The sequence below is a fragment of the Natator depressus genome, chromosome 19, assembly GCF_965152275.1.
Source record: "Natator depressus isolate rNatDep1 chromosome 19, rNatDep2.hap1, whole genome shotgun sequence".
In the NCBI taxonomy this organism is placed as follows: Eukaryota; Metazoa; Chordata; order Testudines; family Cheloniidae; genus Natator; species Natator depressus.
In genome coordinates this window covers 8,283,819-8,297,378 of record NC_134252.1, presented here as the reverse complement: position 1 = coordinate 8,297,378, position 13,560 = coordinate 8,283,819, and positions in this window count along the sequence as shown.

Here is a 13,560-nt window from a genome sequence, read left to right as displayed (position 1 = left end):
CGGTTCCTTTTACTCAGTGCAAAAGGGTAACGTGCCGTTGCGAGCTCGTTGTTCTTCACTGTTCGTGCTGTGGCAACAGGGGTCCGCGAGGAGGAGAAATGATCCCTGGAACTGCAGATGTAACAATCTAGTGGTGCCCAGTTTCCCCCAGAAACTGGACAGGACCATCCTGGGAGAAGGAGCTCTCTGCTCTTGCTCTTTACTCATGTAACAAGCTGGCCCCACATGTTTCCCAATTTTTGCAGCCCCCACCTGTCCAGCTGCTGGTATAACGGAGATGCTGCGTTTGCCCTTCATTCCCTCGCCCACACCAGCTGGGCTGATGCTCTAACCTTGGTTTCACTTGGTACGTGAAACTGCACCAGCTGTTTGGCGAGTTTCGTTGTCTCTGGCAGTTCTCACGCAGCCCTCCCTCCCCCCCAGTGCTGCTCTGCCTGTCTCTAAGGAGAGGAGCCGGGATGACTCAGATTTCACGGCTGTCGCTGGGGCTGTTCAGTCCTGTCTGGGCAGGAATCCTCACCCGTTCTCAACCCAATCTTCTCAAGGAATAACAGTCAGCAGTACAGCCTACTCTGGGGGGTGAGACTCAATTCCTATCGCCTGGGATCAGCAGAAGGAAAGGCATCGTGGAAAGACGAAATAGCAGGGTGCAGAGGAGGTTAGAAAAGCAGATCTGTTAAAATGAGAAATGGGTTGGGACCAGTACCCCAGATCCAAACCCTCTCACACTTTGGGAAAGCATTCCCATCTGGATCCAGACCCTTTGTCTCCCCTGCTCCACCATTAACGCCTGTGCAAAGGAATTTCACGGCAGGTGTACAATGCCACTGAATCAGAGTGGTACCATTCTTACACCTGCTTTGCCCTCCAAGGAGCAAGGCAGAGGGAGAATCAGATTCCCCAGTCTTTGCAGCTTGTGCCCAGCTCTTGTCTACAACAAGTAAAAGTTCCAAAAATGCCTCAGGAGCCTAAAGTGACGGGTACTTTGGGGTGAAAGTCACTTTCAGTTTTTTTTTGAAAACTTTCTATTAAGGCCAAGTTACAACAAACGCTGACACACCACATCGTACACTGCCTATGCAGGGTCAGGGGTTCAAAGGACCTGGCTAACGGTTCTGTCTTGCTGTCTGGGGAGTCCTCCACTGAGCATGCTAAAAAGGGTGACGTCAGTGGCACCGTGGTGGTTTTACACCAGTCAAGGATCCGGCCAACAATGACACTTCTGGGGCCCATATTTCTTCTTCCTCATTTGCTTTCCAGCTCAGAGGTGTGAAGCTGATATGGTTATGGCTATGGCTGAGAGGTGCTGGTGACTGCATGGATCAGTGTACGAAAAGCCTGCCATTCAACGCCCTTTCTTTACTGATAACTGAAACAATGGAAACCACCAAAGTCTGGACCAGCATGGAAACCTGGGCAGCAACTGGGCCATATTGGCTTAAGGCTGATAATGGCTTAAGGCTGGGGCTGGGTAATATTTGTGGCAGCTGTGTGCGCGCGTGTGTGTGTGTGACAGAGGCAGAAGCACCAGAACAGATTGAGGATATGTCTACACTGCAGCTGGATGTGCAATTCCCAGACCAGACAGACATACGCCCAGATGCTGCGTTCAAACTAGCCTGCTACAGAAAGCAGAGTGGCCACAGCAGCACAGGCTAGCCGCCCAAGGACATACATACAATCTTGGATGAGGTTGTGCTCAAGCAACTGTGCCAAGCCGCTGCAGCTACTCTACTATTTGTAGTTCGCTAGCTTGAGCAGACCTAGCACAGGTACGTTGTCTCTCAACACCAGTGTAAACATACCCAGAGCGAGAAGCAGCTGAGGAAGCCAAGGATACAGTCAGAACAAGCATGACCCTGAGAAAAGCCTAGAGAGAGAGAGCGCTTTTGGGTTAAGTGCTGGCTGGAAAGGGCTTGGAATTGTGAGCAAAGAAATTCTCTCCAGTTGTTTGGTTCCTCCTGTGTTCAGGGTAGCAGGACTTTGTACATTCTTTGTGATTAAAAAGGACCACATCGAAAACACCTGACTCCATCATGAATTTCTCCTCCTTATGGAAACAATCCAAAGAACGCTGAATTTTGGCCAGACACTCAGGTCAAAAGGGGTAACAGTATAATCCGAAGCTGATTTTTCTAACCATTGCGGATACAAAGCCAGCCCTGCATCTGAAGCCTCAGCGAGCCTTCCAGCTCTGACCCTCCGTTGAAAAGGCTCTGCAGTCAGAACTCGCCTGACAGTTCTGTGGATGATGTGTCAGGCGGAACAGAATCCAGCTCACTCTCCCAGCTGTGGGGGAGTCAGCAGGGTTAACTAAAATCTTGTCTACACTGCAAATGCTTTGCCCATATAGCTACACCAGCAGAGACCCGGAGGGTAGATGCAGCGCATGTGGACAGAAGGAGTAACGCCCCCTCCTCAAATGAAATTAGCTATCCCCACGGAAGCACTCTTCTGTCAGCATAGTTGCACCTACACTGGGGTTTTTGCCAGCATCACTATTTTGGCTAGGGGCTGTGTTTTTTCCACACCCTTGACCACTATAGCTATCTGACAAAACTCTGCAATGTACAGGGGGCCTCATATATAAAACCACGGGCTTGGGCTAGGAGGGAAGCAGCTGTGTCATCCAGGGAGCACGTGCCATTTTTAGGGTCACTTTTCTGCCTTTTGGAGCGCGCTCAGCTGCAAAATACTATCATGCCCTGCGGCTGCGGCTACTATGGCTGTCCGAAGCCCTGCATCACAACCTCTGTAAATCTGGGCGCAGAAAAGAGACAAGCTTGATCCAAAACCCCAGATCCAAACACCCATGAACTTTGGATCCAGATCCACTCCAACTGTCACCCTCGAAGGCCCACACCCTCCCTGTTGCATTTGTCAAGCTAACGCTGAGCCCAATGCAAACTGTCTCCTTTCTGTTTGGTAAAACAAACTTTCCTTTTACAAGCAGCTGCCTTTGTGTGGCCCTCAGACTAAAAGGGATCAGCTATTGAAACAAACACACGGGATGGAGGGCGTCTCTCCGGGTGTGTGCAGAGAGCTGTCCCGGCTGAGCCATGGCGTCACGTGCAAAGCAGTGCCGGATTTTTGTAGGAGTCGCTTTGTTTCCAAACCGTTTAGAATCTGCCACAGAGCGACCCCCTGCCCCGTCCCACTCAGTGACAGCTCCATCTTCCCCCTTTTGTTTGCCGGTACTATCCCAATGCCGCCCTCTGGCCATGAATAAACACCGGGGGCTATGCTGAGACAGGAAGATATGCCCAAAGGGGGCGAGATGGAACGAGCAGCCAAGCAGGGAAAAACTTGCATTTATTTTCCCTTCCATTGAGTTAGAGGTTTGTTTTGCATGCGTTTCTCCTCCCCGTTGTCTGCCTTTCTGTCCGCACCCTGGTAGCCTGTTAGAGCTGCTGCATAAATATGGGTCACGTCAGATGCTCATGGCCAGGGGCGGCTCTACCAATTTTGCCTCCCCAAGCAGTCGCCACTGAATTGCCGCCATGCTTGGAAGAGCCCAAAAGCCGCCGTGGCGGGAAGAGCGGCAGAGCTGCCGCCGAACTGCTGCTGCGGGACACGGACTGCCGGCCCACTCTGAATGCCGCCCCAAGCACCTGCTTGGAAAGCTGGTGCCCAGAGCTGGCCCTGCTCATGGCTGTACAGTGTAGGAACAGGAACTGAGCAGCCAATGGTGAGTGTCCAAAGCTCCAGCACAGAGATCATTATGAGAGGTCATTATGAGAGGCTAGCCATATGCCGGATTATTCACATTGGGGCTGCCATTCAGCCATGCTGTACCCCAGGGCCCGGACAGCCACACGACTGACCTTTTGGCTGGAATAACCTTGCTCCTCCCATTCAAAGTTTCCAGTGCTATAGCAACATACGCCAACAAGGGGACTGGGATGGGATCAGCATCCCCGCTTACAAAGCAGGAGGCATAAAGAGCATCGGTGAAGCACGCCTGCTTCTGGAAGCATGCAGGTTTCACCCAGCCGTGAGCAAGGCCCAGCAAGCCAGGCTCCCTCACGGAGAAGAACAGCACCCTCCGAAAGGAGCGAAGTGCAGAGCTGCTGGAGACAAACCTCCGCTCTGATTCCATTCCCTGCTTGTGAGCATTTGGATAAAATAATAAGAATTAACAAATACATCTAGAGGCAAAGCTCCAATCCAGCCTTTCGCCAAGCACACAGCCACAAACACACATGCACAGGCACACGTGCCAACCACAGACACACACGCAAAAAGAGACAGACTTACAACAGATGCATACAAATGAATGACGACAGTTCATCCTTGTATTTTTACAGTTGCCAAGTATGCACTTAGCACTGATGTGTCACTCTCTGACACAGGGAGTTTCCTTCCCCAGCACAATCTGCTTAGAGCATGTTTCCAACTGGGGCAGGTTAGTGCAGCAATTAGAAATTCCCCCCTCTGCCTCCTAGCTGCCATGTGGACTCTCATGAGAAGACAACCTTTCCCTCTTGCCCCGTGTGCGTGTGGAAGGATAGCTGACCCCAGTGAAGAAGGGGCAGGTGGAAAAGGAAATGGGCAGCTGCAAAACGTGTTGTGATTTCTAGTGAAGAAACGCGAACTGTGCCAGTGGGAGCAGTAGGTGCTCAGCACCTCACAGGATGGGCCTTCAGTGGAGCAGGATCGAACAAAGGAAAGGCATGGCACACCCAGCGTGCGGGAAGGAAGAGGGCAGGGCCCTGCTGCATGGGCAGCCAAAAGGAATAAACAGGCTAGTGGGATGTGCTCTAGGTAATCCCAAACTCAGATTAGCCATAGCCCCGCTGACCCGCCCATGCCTCCTTTCGCTCTAAAGTCACAACAGCTTATGGGCCTGATCTTTCTCCTGGGCAGTCCCTACCTGTCTAATGTAACAGGACATCACATGCTCTGCGGCCCTGCTGGGTGTTTGTTTGTAGCTCAGAATCATTTTGTCTTTTGCCCTTCTCCAGCCCATTCTCCCTCCACCCCTAGGAGTTAGCTCATTATCACAGGTAGGGAAACTGAGCCATGGGGAATTTTGTAAAGTGACTTTCCCAAGGTCACCCAACTAGTCAGTGGCAGACCTGGGGCTAGAACCCAGGAGTCCTGATTCCTAGTCCTACCAGACATTTGCTGTTTTTCTCACATGAGAAGAGCTATATAGAGCAATTCCATAACCTAATAACAGAGCTGTGGGCACATCTTACTCGCTAACTGCTAATTATTACTGAGGTCTCCATACACAGTACCAGCAGCAAGCCACCAAGTTACCAACTATCTGATCCGAGTCAACGCAAGAAAACTGCACAAGTTCTTTAAATCCCTTTCGAAAAGATCTGAGTCCACCAAACAAGCTCTCTGGTTCGTTAACATTTCTGCCAAATACCTGTGCCTCATTTTAATTAATTAATAAATTATAACATCTTACTATTTGATACTAAACACCACCTCATCCCATGTGCTAAGGACATTTTCTTGTATACAGTCATTACTGGAAGATATTTCATAAATAATTCTATTTAAAAAAGAACCCTACAAATCCACAGAAATGAAGCGTCAATGAAATAAGGCAGAGTCCAGGACATTAAACCAAGGAAATAGCTCACAGTTAAGGAATTAAGGCTGAGCTTTCCAAAAGTGACCAGTGATTTTGTATGCCTGTTTTTCAGTGCCTGAACTGATGTTTGTAAGAACCTGATGTTCAGAAGGGGCTGAGCACCCATCCTTGGAAAATAGGGTTCCTTTAAGATACCTCTAATTGGGCACCCAAGAGCAGTAGGCACTTTTGAAAATCTAGGTTTGGACCTCCGCTGACAGTCTCTCTGTTACTCATATTCATTATAGACAGATAAATATACAACCATGAGGATGGATTGAGGGACAGAGAGATCCCCATGTTAATATACACACATATTCTGTATTACCAACTCCAAGCATTCAAAAATCGCGAGAACCCTCCCAAATCACAAGATTGGCTTAAAAATCACAAGCTTTTAAAAATATGGAGTTCTGAGTGCTTTTTATAGGCACTCTCATTTTGGAGCATTTAGGCATCACATTCTCAAACTTATCTCTGCAACCAGGAGGGCTAGAAGCTTACTTCTTTTTTAAATGAAAACTGAGATTCTCACATATTCACCTGACTCCAGGAACTGGGGCTTTAAGAGAAAAAAACACCAAATATATTCTCACAATAATAATAATCATGAGAATTGGCACAAGTGGATTCACAATCTTTCATGCAAAAGTGAATGTTTTTGACAGCTCTTCAGATGACTCGGGTTTAATCCAGTGATTAATTAATTAATTATATTGTGATAGCTGACAGATCAAGGCCCCATTCCGTTCTATTCAGGTTCCTATTCCACTCTCATCACCAGAGAATTCAAGGACTTTGACTGACATGACCAGCTCCTGAAATCAGGTGAATTTGAGAGAATCTCCGCTTTCATTTTAAAGTAGTACAGTACTAAGAATAGCAAAGGCTCAGAGAGGCTAAGTGACTTGTCCAGGGTCACACAGAAAGTCAGTGGCAGAGCAGGAACTTGAACCCAAGAGTGTGTGTGTGTGTGTCTCTCTCACACACACACTACAATTACCCATGTATCTTTCTTTTTCCTCCCTCCTTCCTTCCCTTCCTGTTTTTACTTCCTCTCTGGACGCCAGCTTTCCCCTCTTTCCTGTATATCCTTTTCCTTCCTCCACCTTCAGCTCTCTCTCCAACCCCTCTCTTTTTTCTCCTCAGAGGTAAGTTACATTTTGGCCTGGCTCGGGCTACCATCATCTCTTCCTGAATGGCCTTTTCCAGAAGCCCAACTGATAGTTGGTAAGGTTTCCCAAAGCAGCCCACACACGCTGGGGCACAAGGATCTCCCATGAGCAGGTCTCCCCCATGCTGGGGAAAACTTTCTTCATTTAATCAATGCATGTCATGATATTTTTCAAATAATGTATCTGTGGAACGAAAAAGATTCACCCAAAGTTCTAGGTGTAACACAATTAAACAACCCGTTTCCTGGAGACAGGGCATCATGGACGCCAAAGACAGAACAAGAACAATGAACAAGAGCTTGGCCACTAACAATATGTTGACCAGTGTCATCTCATTTTTTCTTTGTGCTCCCCTGCCTGTCTGTACCCCCTGTTGTCTCTGGTCTTATACTGAGATTGTATAAGGGACCGTCTGTTTGCTGCATGTTTATACAGCACCTAGCACAATGGTGTCCTGATCCATAACTGGAACTCGAAGGCACTAGCATGATACAAATAAGTAACAACAATAATCAAACAATGGAGCTTAACCTCTGAGCCCACTGAGAATCATGCATTGGAGATGGAGTTTTAGTCGGTATTTAATCGCTGGCTAATTAAGTCAAATGGGGGAATATTTTTTCAATTGTTTACCATGAGCATAATTGTCCTTGAGTGTTAAGTATCTGAGGATTTAGGGCTCTGATCCTGGAATGAGCACCATACAAATCAACAGAACTTAAGCACGGGCTTAAGTGCGATGTTGAATCGGGTCCAAGTGCAGAATATATATTTTAGTGCTTTTTGGATGATGGTTTTGATGATGATCAAAATTCCAAAGAGTGGCTCTCACAATACAGAACCAGATCCTCAGCTGGTGTAAATACTTTTAGCTCTGTTCACTACACTGGAGCTATGCTGATTTATGCCAGTTGGGAACCTGATCCAGAATATATATAGAGAGAGACTGTATAAACGTCAATTGAACATTGCTCTGAGTCTAGGGTTTACTCGGAATGGTTCTATTTCCTTTACCATGCATTGTGTTGCAGTTATTCGGGTTTTTAATTTACAAATCTCTCGCTACATCATTTTATAAAAACAAAACCCATGGCTTGCTTGAAAATATACATTGCTGCCGGAACGGTTAGCCCTTCTCGGCTTTACAGCCAGGATTTAATAAAGGGCTTTAACTTTTCATTCACCAGGAGCATAACTCAAGTTTTAATAACACACCTTGTGCATGACAAAAATTTGCTTCTGGCAATCATGGTTTCGACCACAAAACCACAGCTGGGAGTAGCTCTTGGTTAACTCTTTCAAAGCCGCATGCTGCAGCGGGGCCATGTTATACACCTGCTCCACAGAGACGGCTGGGTACATTAAGATGTTCTTATATATATCATATGTGAAAAGGCTCATCGCCCTTGCCAAACTGGCCCCTTTCCAGCCCTTCTTTGTGCTGAAAATTGCTATGGAGAAAGAGGGGGTCCTTGTCATTTTGGGCCAGATCTTCAACTGGAGTATAGCTCCATTGGGAGTTTTTCACCTTCCTCTGAAGCATGGGGCATGGGTCACCTGCAGGTTTAAACTGGTGCAATGATGGATTCTCTGGAACATGATTTGAGGATGTCAGTAACTCAGCCAGAGGTGAGGGGTCTGTTACAGGAGTGATGTGCAGGAGGTTAAGACTAGATGATCATGATGGTCCCTTCTGGCTTTAGAGTCTATGAGTCAATAGAGCTGTGCTGATTTACACCAGCTCAGAATGTGGCCCTTCCTCTCTGTGTCTTTGAACAGGCGTGTGGTGATGGGGAGAGGATGCACACCAAAAGGACCATTAAAGAAAGAGCTTGAGCCTTGCTAGCTGGACTCACCACTATCCTCTTCAGAACTGGGCTGTCACCCTCTAAATGCTTGGTCCTGAGATGCCAAGAGCCCTCCTCTCCCCTTGACCTCCATGGAGTTACACCATGGATGAATGGTTTCAGAGTAGCAGCCGTGTTAGTCTGTATCCGCAAAAAGAACAGGAGGACTTGTGGCACCTTAGAGACTAACAAATTTATTTGAGCATAAGCTTTCGTGAGCTACAGCTCACTTCATCGGATGCATTCAGTGGAAAATACACATGGATGAATGTGGCCCAATGGGATTAACCCATTGTTAAGAAGTTCACCCTCTATAGCAAATCTTCCACAGGTTCCTCTCATTCAGTGACCCAGCTTTCTCCTTTCACTTGTGGCAGAGCCAGAAGCCAAAGGCTGTCTGAGAACGTTTCATGGATGACTTTGATGTCAGGCTGTTCCCATCTCCCTTATCTCCCCCTGCATGGCCCTAGGGGTATTTTCAGCTCCAGGTACTCCAGGCCCATTGTCCTCTTAAATTGTTTCTCTCTAGAGTCGCCTGCAATTATTGGCTCCCCCTGCCCACATGCAGTGCACGACAGGACATCAGCACACTCAGGCTTGAAACTGTAGTTTCCAACTGCCTGAGCTCTTGAGCCAAACTCTGTGGCAGCTGTGGGCTAACAAATGAAGCTGAAGTCTCCCAAGGTCTGGAAAACTATCCACAAGCTTAAGCAGTAGGAAAGTTTTCAGTTCACATGGATTCAGTTAGTGGCTGGGGGTCTTTTACCTGATCTGGAGGCAACTAGAAAAGCAACAAACAAGAGATGGAGACCAGATAGCAACCTCCGCATTTTTATCAATCACAAAGGAGATGCAGCTCTCACCAATTCCCTTTGTTTCATCTGAAGGACATGGGGGTGCGGGGAGAACAGTCCCGTTAGTAAGAGAGGGGTCAAGCAACCATGTAATTCACTAGGTAACATAATCCCACTGCTCCATAATCAGTAGAAAAATCTAATAAATCTAATTCTGTGTGGGTGTATCACACACACACACAAAATATAGTATTTAGGGAATAAGCCATATGACCGGACTCCTAGCTAAATAAAAATCAAAACAACTTTAAATTACCCAAAGAGTTCAAAAGGGGAAAAATTAAGACATTTCTATTCTTTACTCAGGCCTGTAGCAATGTGTGTGTGTGTGCACATATAATAATAATTAGCACTTCACATCTGCACTGTCCTTTACAATTATTAACAAATTAATTCCCAATGCCTGTGGGAGGCAGGACAATCTGTGTGTGTGTAAAATTACACACATTTTTAAAATGCACATTTCCAAAGCTCCGTATATACCCTCTCTATATACATTACATTCTAGATACACACACATGCGCACATACACAAGCGTGTGTATATCTACATCTCCTCTTTGACTTCAGTTGGACTATCCTGGGATAGCAGGATGTGGTCTCCTACTTATCCCATTCCCCTATATCAGTCCTATCTCTACCATATAATTTCATACCAATGGGCCCATTAATTATAAAACTCATCCTTTGCCTACAGTGTGATGGTCCCTTGGGTGTTGGTCCGTGTGCTACCCAAAATGCATATGAACAGTACAAAGTATTTTGAATCCCAAACATTTAAGAGTTCCCAAGTTTTGGAGGAACAGCTACTCGTCCATGAAAAACTGCATTACAATATACTTGTCTGAATACTTTTCCCCCGCAAAAAAATCAAACTAAATGGGTTCACATCCATTTCTAAGGCCTTGATAAAATCTATTTAGTTAGAAGAACCCAGAAATTTTCCAGAACTGATTACTGATTTATCTGAGGTACCTTCTAATTGAAAAAAACTCCATCAATTGTACCATATGTTGGATTTTTTTTTTTTTTTGGTTGTTGTTTCAGGGCAAGAGGAGAGGAATTTCTGAGGTGAATCCTTGTATGTCAAATTTCAGTCTGGGGGAAAATTTAATATCATAATTTTAAATTGCTTTTTTTTTAATAGCAGTAATCACTGACTTGTAACAAGAGCAGCACTGGATTACTGTAGAATAGAAAGACTGAGAAAAAGCCCTGTTTCACTTTTTTAGCTTCATTTGTAACTAGCTAGACAGGAAGATTAAACCTGTGGAGTCTAATTCATTCAGACCAGAAGTACTTAAATTCTGCCTCGGATGAAATACTTAGGGGATTAGTTAAATAAAATAAAAAATGATCTACTTACTCAAGTTCATTAGACATGTTTCCCCAGGTTTCCAAATCTTTGCAGACAGCAAATTCTAAGGACTTCTCTCCTCTAGTACCTGCTAACTACAGACATGGCCTGTGAAGTGAAGTGTTTGATTTATGTTGAGGTTTTTGTGTACAGGTATTTTGCTGACAGGTAGGTTCCCCAGAGTTCAGCCACTGATTGGCTGATGAGACAGGTGCCATGGGACAGGTACACCTTAAACAGGTGCAGCTGTTAACTCTTTATGTGCTGAACCAGATAGGAATGTGGAGCCTGGCTGAGATGAGGAATCTAAAGAGTTTCTAAAGAGGAGGGGAGAAGGAGGGAGGAAAAACCCTCCAGGGGAAAAGTATGACAAAGTAGGAGTGGATTCATTTATTCATTGATGTGATAATTAGTTTCACGCTCACGTTCAGTATCGGGAATGCATTTCATACGCTGCAAGTCAACCCAGAGCATCTGTCTCTCTCATGAAGCCAGGGACTGATTTGCTTTTTGCTGTGTCTATTTGGAAAAACTCAGATACACACACACACTCACGGACTAAATTAAGCTTCATATTTTCCTGTCAATTTTTGAACGAGACGATCATTGTACTTACACATTAACCCTTGGCTCCCCTTTCCTCGCCTCCTCTAGTCGTCCTTCCCATAAGGTCACTGGTGTTTTTTTCCTCTTCAATGAACCTCTTTTAGAAATGTTACTTTACTAGGTGTCAACACCCCTCTGCAGCACATTGTCTCCAACTTCAGAACGCACCAGATCAGGGGATCCTTCCATTGACTCTGCTGGGCACGCTAGGGAACAAGAGTTCTGCAATAACCTTTCCACATACTGTTCTTGCACTGCTGTCCTGTTTTCTGAACCAATAATGACCGCATTACTCCAGCGCACACAGGAAGGCAAAGGGTAGCCCAGGCATAATGCCGCTTTACCGCAATCTGAAAGGGCTTCCTAGGCAATAGCTCTGTAGCAACTTGGTTGTAAACAGCGAAAAGGTTTATGCAATAAAAGAAAACTCATTGAGGATTCGAGCGCTCCCATTCTCGCTGGATAGTTTCTGTCATCCGTGTTGCAAGGAGCAGGCAAAGGATGGGCTCGGTGCCTGACTCATGTTGGCTGGGCATGGAAGGCAGGCGAGGATTCCAGGAGACATGTTGGTGCAAGCCTGAAAAAGAAAGAAGGGAAAAATGTTTCAGGTCTCCCTTTCTCACTCCATCCTGCCTGTTTCTCGGCCCGCATCAGCAGGTGAATAAAACAAGGGAGCAAGATTGGTTGTGTGTGTGCGGGGAGGGGGTTAGAAGGGGCTCAAGACTCCCATCAGGTGCAGAGGACAATGCCTGTTCTGACCCTACTATCCTCTGCTCACACTTGTCCTGGAGTTCAGCAGCCGAGGCCGTGCAGGGACTTTCAGGATCCAGGCCTGAACTAGCCATTATCTGTTGTCTTCCATTCCATGTAAAAGCTCCTACCTGCCACGGACGTTGAATGTGAATGAAAGGGGGACAGCCTAGTGAATGAAAGATGGGGGAGCCTAGAGCACCAGCTGTAAGAGTAAGTTTGTGGGCCAGTGCTTGGGAACCACCATAACAGAGGATGACCCACCATTCAACCAACATGATGCTCCTTAGTGAGATGAGTAGGTGCTGAAATGTCTGGCTCCTGAACGTAATTTGGTAACCTGCCCCGCCCAGGGAAGGGGTACAATGTCCAAAGGCTAATCCCCATTTTATCACGGCTTTGAATCGGGCCCAGGATTGGTGTCCAGCACCACTGGGGAGAATGTGAGGAGATCAAAAGAGGAGAGGGGAAAAGAAAAACCCATGGACAGCAGCAGCCAAGCTGGACTGGTGGCATTGTCCAATCAAATGTTTTCTGATTGGGACTCCAAATACAGAAATAATATTGTGCAATGATCAGTGCTGAGGTCCTGGGCCGTTTTCCTTCATCCAGACCCGCTTAAAGCCAGTAATGGTGCAATTTACATGCCAAACCAGACCGGGGTGCGGTGTGTGGGGGGGTGTTTCTCAGGTCACAGGAAGCCCCAACAGCAGTACTGACTGGTCAGAGGATTTGTCGAGGTCTTTCTGGCTTGCTAGAGAGAAGGACCCATTAGGTGCTGGACCTGGAGAAGCAGCATTGGCAGTGAGAGAGAGCAGTCGCTGCTAAGGAAATTGGCTGGAGATCTGGCTGCAGATGGCAGCCTCTGGCCAGAGCTTTGTGCCAAAAGACTGGCCAGGTACAGAGAGAGAGAGAGTGCAGAGGAAGCTGGGAATGTGGAGTGGTGACACTCGGTCAGCAGGGGAATGGGCTCTACGTAGGTTATACCTGTACATGGATGCCAGATCCTGGGTTGCTTGCTCCCCTCCATTGTTTTATTGCCAGGGTGGCATGAAGCCATGAGACATCAGCCATGACAAGGTCAAGGCTGTCTCTGCAGGAGGTGGCAATGGTATAAACACCGGTGTGGATCCAGGCCACCAAGTTCACCTGACTTACCGATCTTGGAGTCAGGCTTGGAGCATTGCTTGAGATGCTGGTGTGCAGAACATGCACTGGGAACTTCTTGTTGTCTCTACTCCAGTTCTCTCGGGCTGTCACTGGTCACAGCTGAGGTAGCCAGTACCACTGCTGGGGCTGTTCAACAGACTCACTGAGGTCCTGGCTCACGCTGGTGGTCGCTAGCAGTGATGCTGCTGAAAGACAATCAAGTCCCCTCATGA